Here is a 13162-nt window from a genome sequence, read left to right as displayed (position 1 = left end):
CCAGTCGGTCACTCGGGTGCCGCCCGAGGTCATTAGGTGCCCGGCCCGGTCTCGGCCAGATGAGAGGCCACTTGAAGCGGATGTGCCGTATCACATGCCGCGATCATGCCGATTACAATACTGCAAACGGTACTTCTAACGGCACGCTGCTCCCCGCCGCCCCCTCCTTCCCTCCCGTCCGTCCCAGGTGATGTCGCAACGCATACCGTACAAGCACCTGGGACGGACGGGAGGGGAGGAGGGGCCGGTGGGGAGCAGCGCACCGTTAGCAGTATTGTAATTGGCATGATCGCGGCATGTGATACGGGCACAGCAGATAAGTGGAGGGGCCGGCAGGGAGCTGCGCCGTTATTATCGGCATCCGGTAAGTGAAGCCTGGGCCTGCCACAAGTGATGGGAGGCGGCAGTACAGAATGCATGTGGCCCCGGATCCCCCCAACCCACAGTGTCCCCCTCTGTGAGTGCCCCCCCCGTTTGTGAGTGTCCCCCTGTGTGTTTGTCCCCCTGTGCCCCCGTGTGAGTGTGTCCCCATGTGTGTGTCCCCCTGTGTGAGTGTCCCCCTGTGTGTGTGAGTGTCCTCATGTGTGTGTGAGTGTCCTCATGTGTGTGTGAGTGTCTCCCTGTGTGTGTGTGTGTCCCTGTGTATGTCCCCCTATGTGTGCGTCCCTGTGTGTGTGTCCCCGTGTGTGTGAGTGTCCCCGTGTGTGTGCGTCTCCCCGTGTGTGTGTCCCTGTATGTGTGTGTGTGAGAGTGTCCCCCTGTGTGGTGAGTGTGTGTCCATCTGTGTGTGTGTGTCCCCCTGTGTGTGTGTGTGTCCCCCTGTGTGTGTGTGTCCCCCTGTGTGAGTGAGTGTGCGTGTCCCCCTGTGTGTGAGTGTGTATCCCCCTGTGTGTGTGGTGTGAGTGTGTGTGTGTGTCCCCCTGTGTGTGGTGTGTGTGAGTGTCCCCGTGTGTGTGTGTCCCTGTTTGAGAGAGTGTCCCCTGTGTGTGTGTGTGTGTCCCCCTGTGTGTGTGTCTCCCCTTGTGTGTGTGTGAGAGAGTGTCCCCCTGTGTGTGTGTCCGTATGAGTGTGTGTGTGTCCCCATGTGATTGCGTGTGCCCCCCGTGTGAGTGTGCGTGTCCCCATGTGTGGTGTGAATGTGTGTGTCCCCCTGTGTGTGTGTGTGTGTGTGTGTGTATGTTTCTTCCCCTGTGTGTGTGTGTCTCCCCCTGTGTGTGTATTTCTTCCCCTGTGTGTCTCTCCCCCTGTGTGTGTGTCTCTCTCCCCCTGTGTGTGTGTCCCCCTGTGTGTGTGTCCCCCTGTGTGTGTCTTCCCCTGTGTGTGTGTGTGTCCCTGTGAGTGTGTGTCCCCCTGTGTGCGTGTTTTCCCCTTGTGTGAGTGTCCCCCTGTGTTTGTGTGTGTGTGTGTGTCCCTGTGCTTGTGTGTGTGTGAGAGTGTCCCCCTGTGTGAATGTCCCCCTGTGTGTGTCTCCCCGTGTGTGTCTCCCCGTGTGTGAGTGTCCCTGTATGTGTGTGTGTGAGAGAGAGTCCCCCTGTGTGGTGTGAGTGTGTGTCCACCTGTGTGTGTGTCCCCCTGTGTGTGTGCCCCCTGTGTGAGTGAGTGTGCGAGTGTATCCCCCTGTGTGTGTGTGTGAGAGTGTATCCCCCTGTGTGTGTGTGGTGTGAGTGTGTGTGTGTGTCCCCCTGTGTGCGGCGTGTGTGAGTGTCCCCGTGTGTTTGTGTCCCCCTGTGTGTGTGTGAGTGTCCCCCTGTGTGTGTGCCTCCCCTTGTGTGTGTCTTCCCTCTTTGTGTGTGTGTGTGTGTCTCCCCCTGTGTGTGTGTGAGTGTGTGTCTCTGTGTGAGTGTGTCCCCCTGTGTGGTGTGTCCCCCTGTGTGTGTGTGTCCCCCTGTGTGTGTGTGTGTCCGTGTGAGTGTATGTCCCCCCATGTGATTGTGTGTCCCCCCTGTGTGAGTGTGTGTGTCCCCCTGTGTGTGTGTCTCCCCCTGTGTGTGTGTGTCTCCCCCTGTGTGTGTGTGAGTGTGTGTTTCTTCCCCTGTGTGTCTCTCCCCCTGTGTGTGTGTGAGTGTGTGTTTCTTCCCCTGTGTGTCTCTCCCCCTGTGTGTGTGTGTGTCTCTCCCCCTGTGTGTGAGTGTGACCCCCTGTGTGTGTCTCCCCCTGTGTGTGTCTCCCCCTGTGTGTGTGTCCCCCTGTGTGCGTCAGTGTGTCCCTGTGTGTGAGTGGTTCCCCCTGTGTGTGTAAGTGTGTCCCCCTGTGTGTGTGTCCCCCTGTGTGTGTGTCCCTGTGTGTGTGTGTCCCTGTGTGTGTGTGTCCCTGTGTGTGCGTGTGCGTTCTTCCTCCAGTTTCCCCCTGTGTGCTCCCCCCGTGTCTCCCTGTGCAGGTGTGGTGCCCAAGGGGGCCCCATGAGCTTCTATTGCCTGGGGGCCCCATTAGTTGTCAGTCTGCCCCTGGTCACCGAGGACCTTTTTGGCATTCAAAGGTCAGGAGTGTGCCTTTTTTAGTCACCAAGGACCATTTTGGGCATTTAATCACTTCAGCGCAGGACCATTTGGCTGGCCAAAGACCAGAGCACTTTTTGCGATTCGGCACTGCATCGCTTTAACCACTTGCCGACCATTGCACTCTGATGTACGTCCCTACTTTGGGAACAAATAGAGGCATCTTTAGGGGGTGGCCGTAGTCTGGGACCAGTAGCCCAGAGTCTCGGTCCAGAATGCAGGGAACAGGGGCAGACTGAGCCTTGGTTGGCTCCAGCTTCAGCTTTAGCTCTGCCCCGCTTCCACCCGACTTTACTCTTGGTCACTGATTGCTATAGCCGCCTGGCGGCTAGCAACCATTAACGTCACTGCCCACTGTGCCCACACTGCCCAACATTCAAAGCAGAGGAGGATTGCACTTCCTCCTCCTCCGCGCTAGTGCTCGTGGGGCCTGGCCTACGACTTCTGGTCTGGATTGTCCCGCAGCTGTTATGGTAGCGTGGAGTGTAGAGCCCAGGAGGGAGAGAAAGGGATGGCGCCGCCACCCTGAGCAGCATTCGCAGCGGCTCCCTTAGCCTACACTCCTGCAATCTTAGTCCTCTCCCAGCTTGCTGTGCTGGAGCAGGAAGAAGGCAGAAATGACAATGCGGCGGCCGCACCACATCAATACCCACTTGGACGGGCGGCTCTCCTCTTCTCCTTTGGCTGCCTTGCACACCAGCACCACGGATGAGCTGCTGCTGTAGTACCTGAACACATGAAGTCTATCTCCTCCTGGTCAGGTAGGTCAGAGTTTGTATGTCATGTCCCCCTATGTGTGTGTCCCTGTGTGTGTCCCCCCGTGTGTGTGTGTCCCCCGTGTGTGTGAGTGTCCCCGTGTGTGTGTGTCTCCCCGTGTGTGTGTCCCTGTATGTGTGTGTGTGTGAGAGTGTCCCCCTGTGTGGTGAGTGTGTGTCCCCCTGTGTGTGTGTGTCCCCCTGTGTGTGTGTGTGTGTGAGTGTGTATCCCCCTGTGTGTGTGGTGGGAGTGTGTGTGTCCCCGTGTGTGTGTGTGTGTCCCCCTGTTTGAGAGAGTGTGTCCCCTGTGTGTGCCTCCCCTTGTGTGTGTCTCCCCTTGTGTGTGTGTGTGTGTGTGTGTCCCTGTGTGTGTCTTCCCCTGTGTGTGTGTGTCCCTGTGTGTGTGTGTGTCCCCCTGTGTGTGTGTGTGTGTCCCCCTGTGTGTGTGTGTGTCCCTGTGTGTGTGTGTCCCTGTGTGTGCGTTCTTCCTCCAGTTTCCCCCTGTGTGCTCCCCCCGTGTCTCCCTGTGCAGGTGTGGGACACACACACACAGGGACACACACACACACAGGGGGACACACACACACACACACGGGGACACACACACACACAGGGACACACACACACAGGGGAAGACACACACACAGTGGGAGACACACACAGGGAGACACACACACAGGGGGACACACACACACACACACAAGGGGAGACACACACACAGGGGACACACTCTCTCAAACAGGGGGACACACAAAAGATGGAAAATACCAGCAGTTGACACTGCAATTTACAATGTGAATAAAGACCTAACTTGTCCAGTAGACAATGCACCGATTCTTAAGGATCCAACAGATAAGGAGTTGAAATCCCTGTTAAGATCTACTTTTTCCATGGCAGGTGAAACTACTTAGTCTGCAGTCGCTGCAATAAGCGTCTGTCAATCCCTAAAGGACCAATTTAAACAGGCCCTTAGAGAGCTTCCTGCACAACAAGCCAGAGATTTGGCTGAACTACCAAAAGCATTATGCTTTGCCATATTTGCTATTAAAGATTCTATTCACCAGGCGTCATGTCTTATGCTTGTGCATATGCGTAGAATCCCGTGGTTAAAAAATTTGGTCAGCTGAAGCATCATGTAAAGACCTTGTAACTGGGCTCCTTTTCATGGGGAGTGACTATTTGGAGAAAACTTGGACAAATATATCCAAACAATTTCTAATGGGAAAAGTACTCTTTTGCCAGTCAAAAGAAAGTATAAACGCCCTTCATTTAAAAGGGCTCTTTCCCCCTATGCCAGGGGCTTCCGCCTCTAGGCAGAGGTGACGGCCTCCACCGTCACACTCTAGAGGAAAATCCCAAAGTCAGACCCAGGCTTTAAAAGAAGTCCTGGGGTCGGAAACCTGCAAAGCAGAATCATAAAGCCTCATCGTGAAGAGGCAACACCCCTCACCAAAGTGGGGGGAAGACTTCTACAGTTTCCAGAATTCTGGAAAGCAAGAAATTCTGGACAGATGGGTCATCTCCACTGTAACGATGAGGTACAAGCTGGAATTTTGGCACTTTCTACCGTCTTGCTTCCTGAGGTCAAGCACTAGACCAATTAATATCTCAAAGGGTGATCATACAGATCCCCCAAAAAGGAGCAAGGCTTGGGGTTTTATTCAAACCTTTTTACAGTACCGAAACCAAAGGGACATGTCAGACCCATTCTAGATTTAAAAAATCTAAAGCCGTTCCTAAAGATACATGCCTTTCGCATGGAGACTATCAGGTCAGTAGTTTATATCCTAGGAGGAGAGCTTCTGGTATCAATCGACATCAGGGATACATATCTGCATGTCCCTATATTTCCCACTCATCAAGAGTTCTGCGGTTTGAGTTGGAACAGCAGCATTTCCAGTTCGTAGCCCTACCCTTTGGGCTAGCCACAGCACCCCAGGTGTTCACTAAAGTGCTGGGTCCACCTCTAGCCAGATTAAGGGCACATGGCATAAGTCGTAGCATACCTAGACAATCTGTTACTAATCAGTTGGCTCATTTGGAGCAAAGCATACGCACTACAACCATCTGAAGAGTTCGGATTCTAAACCTAGAGAAATCTTCCTTAATACTGCTAAAAAAGCTGGAGTACTTGGGTCTGATCGTAGACAGAGCCCACGAAAAAGGTGCTCTTGCCTCGGGCAAAGATCAACTCCATAAGAGTTGATGCGGATGGTCAGGTCAAATGGCCTAATCTCGGAGGCTAAGCAGGGTCAGGCCTGGTTAGTACCTGGATGGGAGACTGCCTGGGAATACCATGTGGCATAGGCTTCTTTTTTTTTTTGCCGTTGACTTGTTATTTTCCCTTGTTTACCAAGGTGACAATCTTGGTGTTTGTCAAGAGAGTTGAGGGTGCCCAAAGCAATTGCCTATGGGCACATCACCCTGAAAGCACCCTATCTTGTCCGATCTCGGAGGTTATACAGGGTCGGGCCTGGTTAGTACCTGGATGGGAGACCACCTGGGAGTACCAGGTGCCGTAGGTTTATTTTTTTAAATTTTTTTGGTGTTGACTTGTTTTTTTCCCTTGTTTCCCAAGGTGACAATCTTGGCATTTGTCAAGAGGGTTGAGGGTGCCCAAAGAGATTGTCTACGGCACATCACCCTACTACTCTGAGAAGTAAGGGCGGGCTGGGTTAGTACGCAGATGGGAGACCGCCTGGGAATACTAGGTGCTGTAGGTTTCTTTTCTTTTTTTCTCTTTTTACCCATGGATACCATCTTGGCATTTGTCAAGAGGGTTGAAGTTGCATAAAGAGCTTGCCTACGGCCACATCACCCTGAAAGCGAACCATCTCATCTGATCTCGGAGACTAAGCAGTGGCGGGCCTGGTTAGTACTTGGATGGGAGACCGCCTGGGAATATCAGGTGCTATAGGCTTCTTTTTTTTTTCTTTTTGGCATTGACTTGTTTTTTTCCCTTGTTTCTCAAGGTGACCATCTTGGCGTTTGTCAAAAAGGGTTGAGGATACCCAAAGGGATTGCCTACAGCCATATCACCGTGAAAGCGCCCAATCTCATCTGATCTCGGAGACTAAGCATGGTCGGGCCTAGTGGCCATCTTTGCATTTGTCAAGAGGGATGAGGGTGCCCATAGAGATTGCCCATGGGTAGGGTCGGGCCTGGTAAGTACCTGGATGGGAGACCACCTAGGAATAGGCTTCCTTTTTTTTTTCATTTGGGGCGTTGACTTGTTTTTTCCCTTGTTTCTCAAAGTGTATTTTGGCATTTGTCAAGGGGGTTGACGGTGCCCAAAAAGATTGGCTACGGCCACATCACCTTGAAAGCGCCCCATCTTGTCTCACCTCGGAGGCTAAGCAGGGGCTGAGCCTGGTTAATACCTGGATGGCCAGGTGCCGTAGGCTTATTTATTTTTTTGCGTTTACTTGTTTTTTTCCCTTGTTTCCCAAGGTGACTATATTGGCGTTTGTCAAGATGGTTGAGGGTGTCCGAAGAAATTGCCTATGGCCACATTGCCCTGAAAGTGACTAATCTCGGAGGCTAAGCATGATCAGGCCTGGTTAGTACCTGGATGAGAGACTGCCTGGGAATACAAGGTGCCATAGGCTTCTCTTTTTTTCTTTTTTGGGCTTTTTTTTCAAGAGGGTTCAGGGTGCCCAAAGCGATTGCCTACAGCCACATCTCCCTGAAAGCAACTGATCTCATCTGATCTCGGATGCTTAGCAGGGTTGGGCCTGGTTAGAACCTGGATGGGAGACCCCCTAGGAATACCAAGTGCTGTAGGTTTCTTTTTTTTTTTTTTGTTGACTTGTTTTTTTTCCCTTGTTTCCCAAGGTGACCATCTTGGCGTTTGTCAAGAGGGTTGAGGGTGCCGAAAGAGATTGCCTATGGCCACATCACCCTGAAAGCTCCTGATCTTGTCTGATCCCGGAGGTTGAGCAGCATTTGGCCTTGTTAGTAACAAATGGGAGACCTCCTGGGAATACCCAGTGCCACGGGCTTCTTTTTTTCTTTTTTTTTTGGCGTTGACTTGTTTTCTCCCTTGTTTCCCAAGGTGATTATCTTGGCGTTTGTCAAGACGGTTGAGGGCGCCCAAAGAAATTTCCTATGGCCAAAACAGTTTGAAAGCGACCAATCTCGTCTAATCTCAGAGGATAAGCAGGGTCAGGCCTGGTTAGTACCTGGATGGGAGACTGCCTGGGAATACCAGGTGGCATAGACTTTTTTTTTTTTTGGGTGTTGACTTGTTATTTTCCCTTGTTTACTAAGGTGACCATCTTTGCATTTTTTATGAGGGTTGAGAGTGCCCAAAGCAATTGAATACGGCCATATCTCCCTGAAAGCAACAAATCTCATCTGATCTCGGAGGCTTAGCAGGGTCGGGCCTGGTTAGAACCTGGATGGGAGACCCCCTGGGAATACCAGGTGCCGTAGGCTTTTTTTTTTATATGTTGTTGGCGTTGAAGACCTGTTTTAATTTTTTTGCTTGTTTGCAGAGGTGACCATCTTGCCGTTTGTCAAGAGGGTTTAGAGTGGCCAGCACGATGGTCTACGGCTACATCACCCTGAATGCGCCTGATCTCATCTGATCTCGGATGTTAAGCAGGGTCGGCCCTGGTTAGTACCTGGATGGGAGACTGCCTGGGAATACCAGGTGGCATAGACTTTTTTTTTTTTTTTTTTTTTTGGGAGTTGACTTGTTAATTTCCCTTGTTTACCAAGGTGACCATCTTGGGATTTTTCAAGAGGGTTGAGAGTCCCCAAAGCGATTGCCTACGGCCACATCTCCCTGAAAGCAACCAATCTCATCTGATCTTGGAGGCTTAGCAGAGTTGGGCCTGGTTAAAACCTGGATGGGAGACCCCCTGGGAATACCAAGTGCCGTAGGTTTCTTTTTTTTTTATGTTGACTTGTTTTTTTTCCCCTTGTTTCCTAAGGTGACCATCTTGGCGTTTGTCAAAAGGGTTGAGGGTGCCGAAAGAGATTGCCTATGGCCATATCACCGTGAAAGCGCCCAATCTCGTCTGATCTCGGAGGCTAAGCAGGGTCGGGCTTAGTGACCATCTTTGCATTTGTCAAGAGGGATGAGGGTGCCCAAAGAGATTGCCTATGGGCAGGGTAGGGCCTGGTTAGTACCTGAATGGGAAACCGCCTGGTAATACAAGGTGATGTAGGCTTCTTTTTTTTGGGGGGGGGGGGGGCGTTGACTTATTTTTTTCCCTTGTTTCCCAAGGTTATTATCTTGGCGTTTGTCAAGACGATTGAGGGCACCCAAAGAGATTTCCTATGGCCACATCACCTTGAAAGCGACCAATCTTGTCTAATCTCGGAGGCTAAGCAGGCTTAGGCCTGGTTAGTACCTGGATGGGAGACTGCCTGGGAATACCAGGTAGCATAGGCTTCTTTTATTTTTTTTGGCGTTGACTTATTTTTCCTTGTTTTCCATGGTGACTATCTTGGCATTTGTGAAGGAGGTTTAGGGTGCCCAAAGAGATTGTCTTTGGCCTCATCACCCTGAAAGCTCAAAATCTCGTCTTATCTTGGAGGCTAAGCAGGTTCGGGCCTGATTAGCATCTGGAGGGGAGACCGCCTGGGAATACCAGGAGCTGCAGTCTTCTTTTTTTTTTTTTTTGCGTCGACTTGTTTTTTTCCCTTGTTTCCCAAGGTGACCATCTTGAGGTTTGTCAAGAGGGTTGACGGTGCCCAAAGAGATTGCCTATGGCCACATCACCCTCAAAGCCCTAATCTCGTCTGATCTCGGAGGCTAAACAGGGTCAGGCCTGGTCAGTACCTGGATGGGAGACCGCCTGAGAATAGCATGTGCCATAGGCATCTTTTTTTTTTTTGCCGTTAACTTGTTTTGTTTTCCCTTGTTTGATGACCATCTTGGCGTTTGTCAAGAGGGTGGAGTGTGCCCAAAGAGATTGCCTACAGCCACATCACCCTGAAAGCACCTGATCTTGGAGGCTAAGCAGAGTCGGGCCTGGTTAGTACCTGCATTAGTTGACCTGTTTTGTATATCTGGTTTCCCAAGATGACCTTCTTGGCATTTCTCAAGAGGGTTTTGGGTGCCAGAAGAGATTGCCTATGGCCACTCCACTCTGAAAGCACCCGATCTCATCTGGTCTTGAAGACTAAGCAGAGATGGGCCAGCTTAGTACCTGGATGGGAGACTGCCTTTTTTTGTGGTTCCCCAAGGTGACCATCTTGGCATTTCTCAAGAGGGTATTCCCAGGCGGTCTCCCATCTAGGTACTAACCAGGCCCGTCCCTGCTTAGTATCAGATGCTTTCAGGGTGATGTTGCCATAGGCACTCACTTTTGGCACCCTCAACCCTCTTGACAAACACCAAGATGGTCACCTTGGGAAACAAGGGAAAAAAAGAAGTCAACCATGCCATATTAGCACCTCAAGAAATGAGATAGGCAGTCATAAACTAAAAGATGCGTAAATTCCAGAAAATGTACCATCGTTTTCAGACGCTATAACATTTGCGCAAACCAATAAATATACACTTATTAACATTACCAAAGACATGTGGCTGAATACATTTTGACCTAAAAGTATGAATAAAATTGAGTTTATTGGATTTTTCTTATAACAAAAAGCAGAAAATATAATTTTCTTTCAATATTTTTTAGATTTTTCCGTTTATATCGCAAAAAAAAAAAAAAAAAAAAAAAAATTGCAGAGGCAATCAAATACCTTAAAAAAAAAAAACCTCTCTATTTGTGGGGAAAAAAGGATGAACTACGTGACCCACACTGACCTACCTGACACACGCTGACCTACCTGACATACATACACTGACCTACCTGACACACACTGACCTGGTCCCTGACATACAAACTCTGATTGACCTACCTGACCAGGAGGAGATAGACTTCATGTGTTCAGGTACTACAGCAGCAGCTCATCCGTGGTGCTGGTGTGCAAGCAAGCCAGAGGAGAAGAGGAGAGCCGCCCGTCCAAGTGGGTATTGATGTGGTGCGGCCGCCGCATTGTCATTTCTGCCTTCTTCCTGCTCCAGCACAGCAAGCTGGGAGAGGACTAAGATTGCAGGAGTGTAGGCTAAGGGAGCTGCTGCGAATGCTGCTCAGGGTGGCGGCGTCATCCCTTTCTCTCCCTCCTGGGCTCTACACTCCACGCTACCATCACAGCTGCGGGACAATCCAGACCAGAAGTCGTAGGCCAGGCCCCACGAGCACTAGCGCGGAGGAGGAGGAAGTGCAATCCTCCTCTGCTTTGAATGTTGGGCAGTGTGGGCACAGTGGGCAGTGACGTTAATGGTTGCTAGCCGCCAGGCGGCTATAGCAATCAGTGACCAAGAGTAAAGTCGGGTGGAAGCGGGGCAGAGCTAAAGCTGGAGCTGGAGCCAACCATGGCTCAGTCTGCCCCTGTTCCCTGCATTCTGGACCGAGACTCTGGGCTACTGGTCCCAGACTACTGCCACCCCCTAAAGATGCCTCTGTTTGTTCCCAAAGTAGGGACGTACATCAGAGTGCAATGGTCGGCAAGTGGTTAAAGCGACGCAGTGCCGAATCGCAAAAAGTGCTCTGGTCTTTGGCCAGCCAAATGGTCCTGCGCTGAAGTGAATAAATGCCCACTCTCACACAGGGGGACACTCTCACACACATACAGGGACACTCACACACGGGGAGACACACACGGGGAGACACTCACACAGGGGGACACTCTCACACACACACACACAGGGGGACACACACACACACAAACACAGGGGGACACACACACAGGGGGACACTCACACAGGGGGACACAGCTGCAGTGTGCATGGGCACTTAGGCTGGATTCACGCCTGTGCATTTTGGAGATTTGTACTACAGAATGTGTTCCATATGCCTTATAGCTTATGAAGAAAAAACTATCCAAGGAAAAACCCTTACCTTTTTTTTATGTATAGGTTTTGCTTGCAAAAGCTTTCTTCTGTCTCCCAGGATGCCAGTTTTTCAGACAAGAGATTGGCAGCATTTTTTAAAAATTTGGAGCACTGGCCTTTGCTTGTGACCAGACAGTGAACCCTAACTTGTTACAATGTTGTATCCTCCTATCAGGACATGTTTTGGACTTTTAAACCCAGGTGACTCTGTGCTGTTTCTTCCTTTGCATTTTGGATTTTATCTAGAGTGGATTGAATTTATCAGAGTCTGTGACCAGATCATCCAGTGCGTTGGAAGAAGTGAATATCAAGTCACATTCAGGTATGTACACCACTTTCATGTTGTGAAGTTTGTCAGTCACTAGAGAGATGACAAGTGGGCTTATTTTTGAAGTGCAGTTTGCCGCTTTTGTAAACTTGCGTGATGCTGTCTATTGGTGAATGAGGGATTTATCTGGAAAGTTGGTTTGCAGGGTTTCTTCTTCCTTTTTTATTTTTCAATGTTATATACTTAGAATGCAAGGGTAGAGCATACTGCCGTATACTCTATATTGTGTAGTATGTGATATGTAATGCAAACATCTTGCATTCTGTAGTTTTTCTGTATTGTAAGCACATTTAAGCTTGCCATACACTGTACAATGTGATTTTACAACCTTCTTTAGAACTACCAGAAACTATACGGTGCAAGTGACTGTCCATTTGTGTTCTTTCGCATAGTTTTATTCAAGCCATACACATGGTGGTTTTTAGGGTTTTTTTTTTTTTTTTTACTTTAACATGCAGGTTGAAGGAGGGAAAAGCGGATCCCCCCCCCCCCCCCCCCATTCACACATTTCTCTTTGGATGGGGTAATCTTTCCTACTGTGGCATTGCAGTATGACAGTGGGCTGTTTTCAAATTACTAGTGTTGTCAGCTATAGCCACACTGATCATTGGGGAAAATTGTCTGGTTGTACACAAGTCATCCAATAGATCAACTTCTGTACAACCAGCCAGCCTGTACATGGATCAAAATTCAGCCATTCCTGCTAAACAAGCAACATTTTTTGACTCCATGTACAGCCAGGCTAACTCTAAGGCACAACCTCTGTACAATCAGATTGTCTCTTGTATGGCCAGCTGAAAATGCAAAAGATTTTAGTGTCTCTTGTCAATAACAGTCCAGGTGATAGAGGGGCTTATTTTAAAGTGCAGATACCCAAGTGTATCTTTCAGTTTAATGTAAGTTGGCGATTATGTTCTATTTGTGAATGAAGCATGAGGGAAATTGATTTGCTGTGTTCCTTATGTTTACTGTATTAAAGCGGTAGTAAACCCGCTATTTTTTTTTTTAACACCTGCAAATCAAAAGGCATAATGAGCTAGTATGCACCACATACTAGCTCATTATGAAATACTTACCTTAGAACGAGGCCCCGACATCTGGCCCGATCCACGCCGAGGGAGCTGACATGCTCCCTCTGTGTATCTTCTGGGTATCGCGGCTCCGGCACTGTGAGTGGCCGGAGCCGCGATGTCGATGCGCGGGAGATTTCATTCCGGCCGGTCGGCCACTGCCGGATTTTCAGACCGAGAATCCCCTTGTGCGCATGCGCCGCTGCAGTCAGCGGCGCATACCGAGGGGAATATGTCCTAAACTGTACAGGTTTAGGAGATATTTTTTTTACCTACAGGTAAGCCTTATTATAGGCTTTCCTGTAGGTAAAAGTTAAAAAAATGAATATACAACCACTTTAAGACACTACAGATTAGGGAATATGCCAGGGACTTGTATCCTATTTGAGATCTTGACTTCAACCATAACAAAAAACGCATTGCATAGATCTAGTTTTTCTGTCTTGTTATGCACATTTAGGGTGGTCATACACTATACAATCTCCTTAAGACCCCTTTCACACTGAGGCAGTTTTCAGACATTTTAGCACTAGAAATGGCCTCTAAAAAGTGCCTGGAAACTGCCTCCCATTCTGTGCATTGTGTGCTTTCACACTGGGGCAGTGCACTTGTGG

General features: G+C 49.6%; 6 pseudogenes; all 6 read left to right on the top strand.

The window, feature by feature from the left end:
• The first annotated feature begins 5656 nt into the window (after positions 1–5656).
• On the top strand, positions 5657–5775 carry LOC143932430 (5S ribosomal RNA; annotated as a pseudogene).
• Positions 5776–6051: 276 nt separating this feature from the next.
• On the top strand, positions 6052–6170 carry LOC143931755 (5S ribosomal RNA; annotated as a pseudogene).
• A 747-nt stretch (positions 6171–6917) lies between these two features.
• Positions 6918–7036, top strand: LOC143931045 (5S ribosomal RNA; annotated as a pseudogene).
• A 532-nt stretch (positions 7037–7568) lies between these two features.
• LOC143931247 (5S ribosomal RNA) lies at positions 7569–7687 on the top strand (annotated as a pseudogene).
• Positions 7688–7797: 110 nt separating this feature from the next.
• On the top strand, positions 7798–7916 carry LOC143932229 (5S ribosomal RNA; annotated as a pseudogene).
• A 105-nt stretch (positions 7917–8021) lies between these two features.
• On the top strand, positions 8022–8140 carry LOC143931586 (5S ribosomal RNA; annotated as a pseudogene).
• The last annotated feature ends 5022 nt before the right edge of the window (positions 8141–13162 follow it).

The sequence above is a fragment of the Lithobates pipiens genome, unplaced genomic scaffold (genome assembly GCF_037356315.1).
Source record: "Lithobates pipiens isolate NorthernLeopardFrog02 unplaced genomic scaffold, aLitPip1_a1.2 Scaffold_25, whole genome shotgun sequence".
Classification (NCBI taxonomy): domain Eukaryota; kingdom Metazoa; phylum Chordata; class Amphibia; order Anura; family Ranidae; genus Lithobates; species Lithobates pipiens.
Note: the sequence above shows the minus strand (reverse complement) of the source record. Positions and strands in the feature narration are given on the sequence as shown.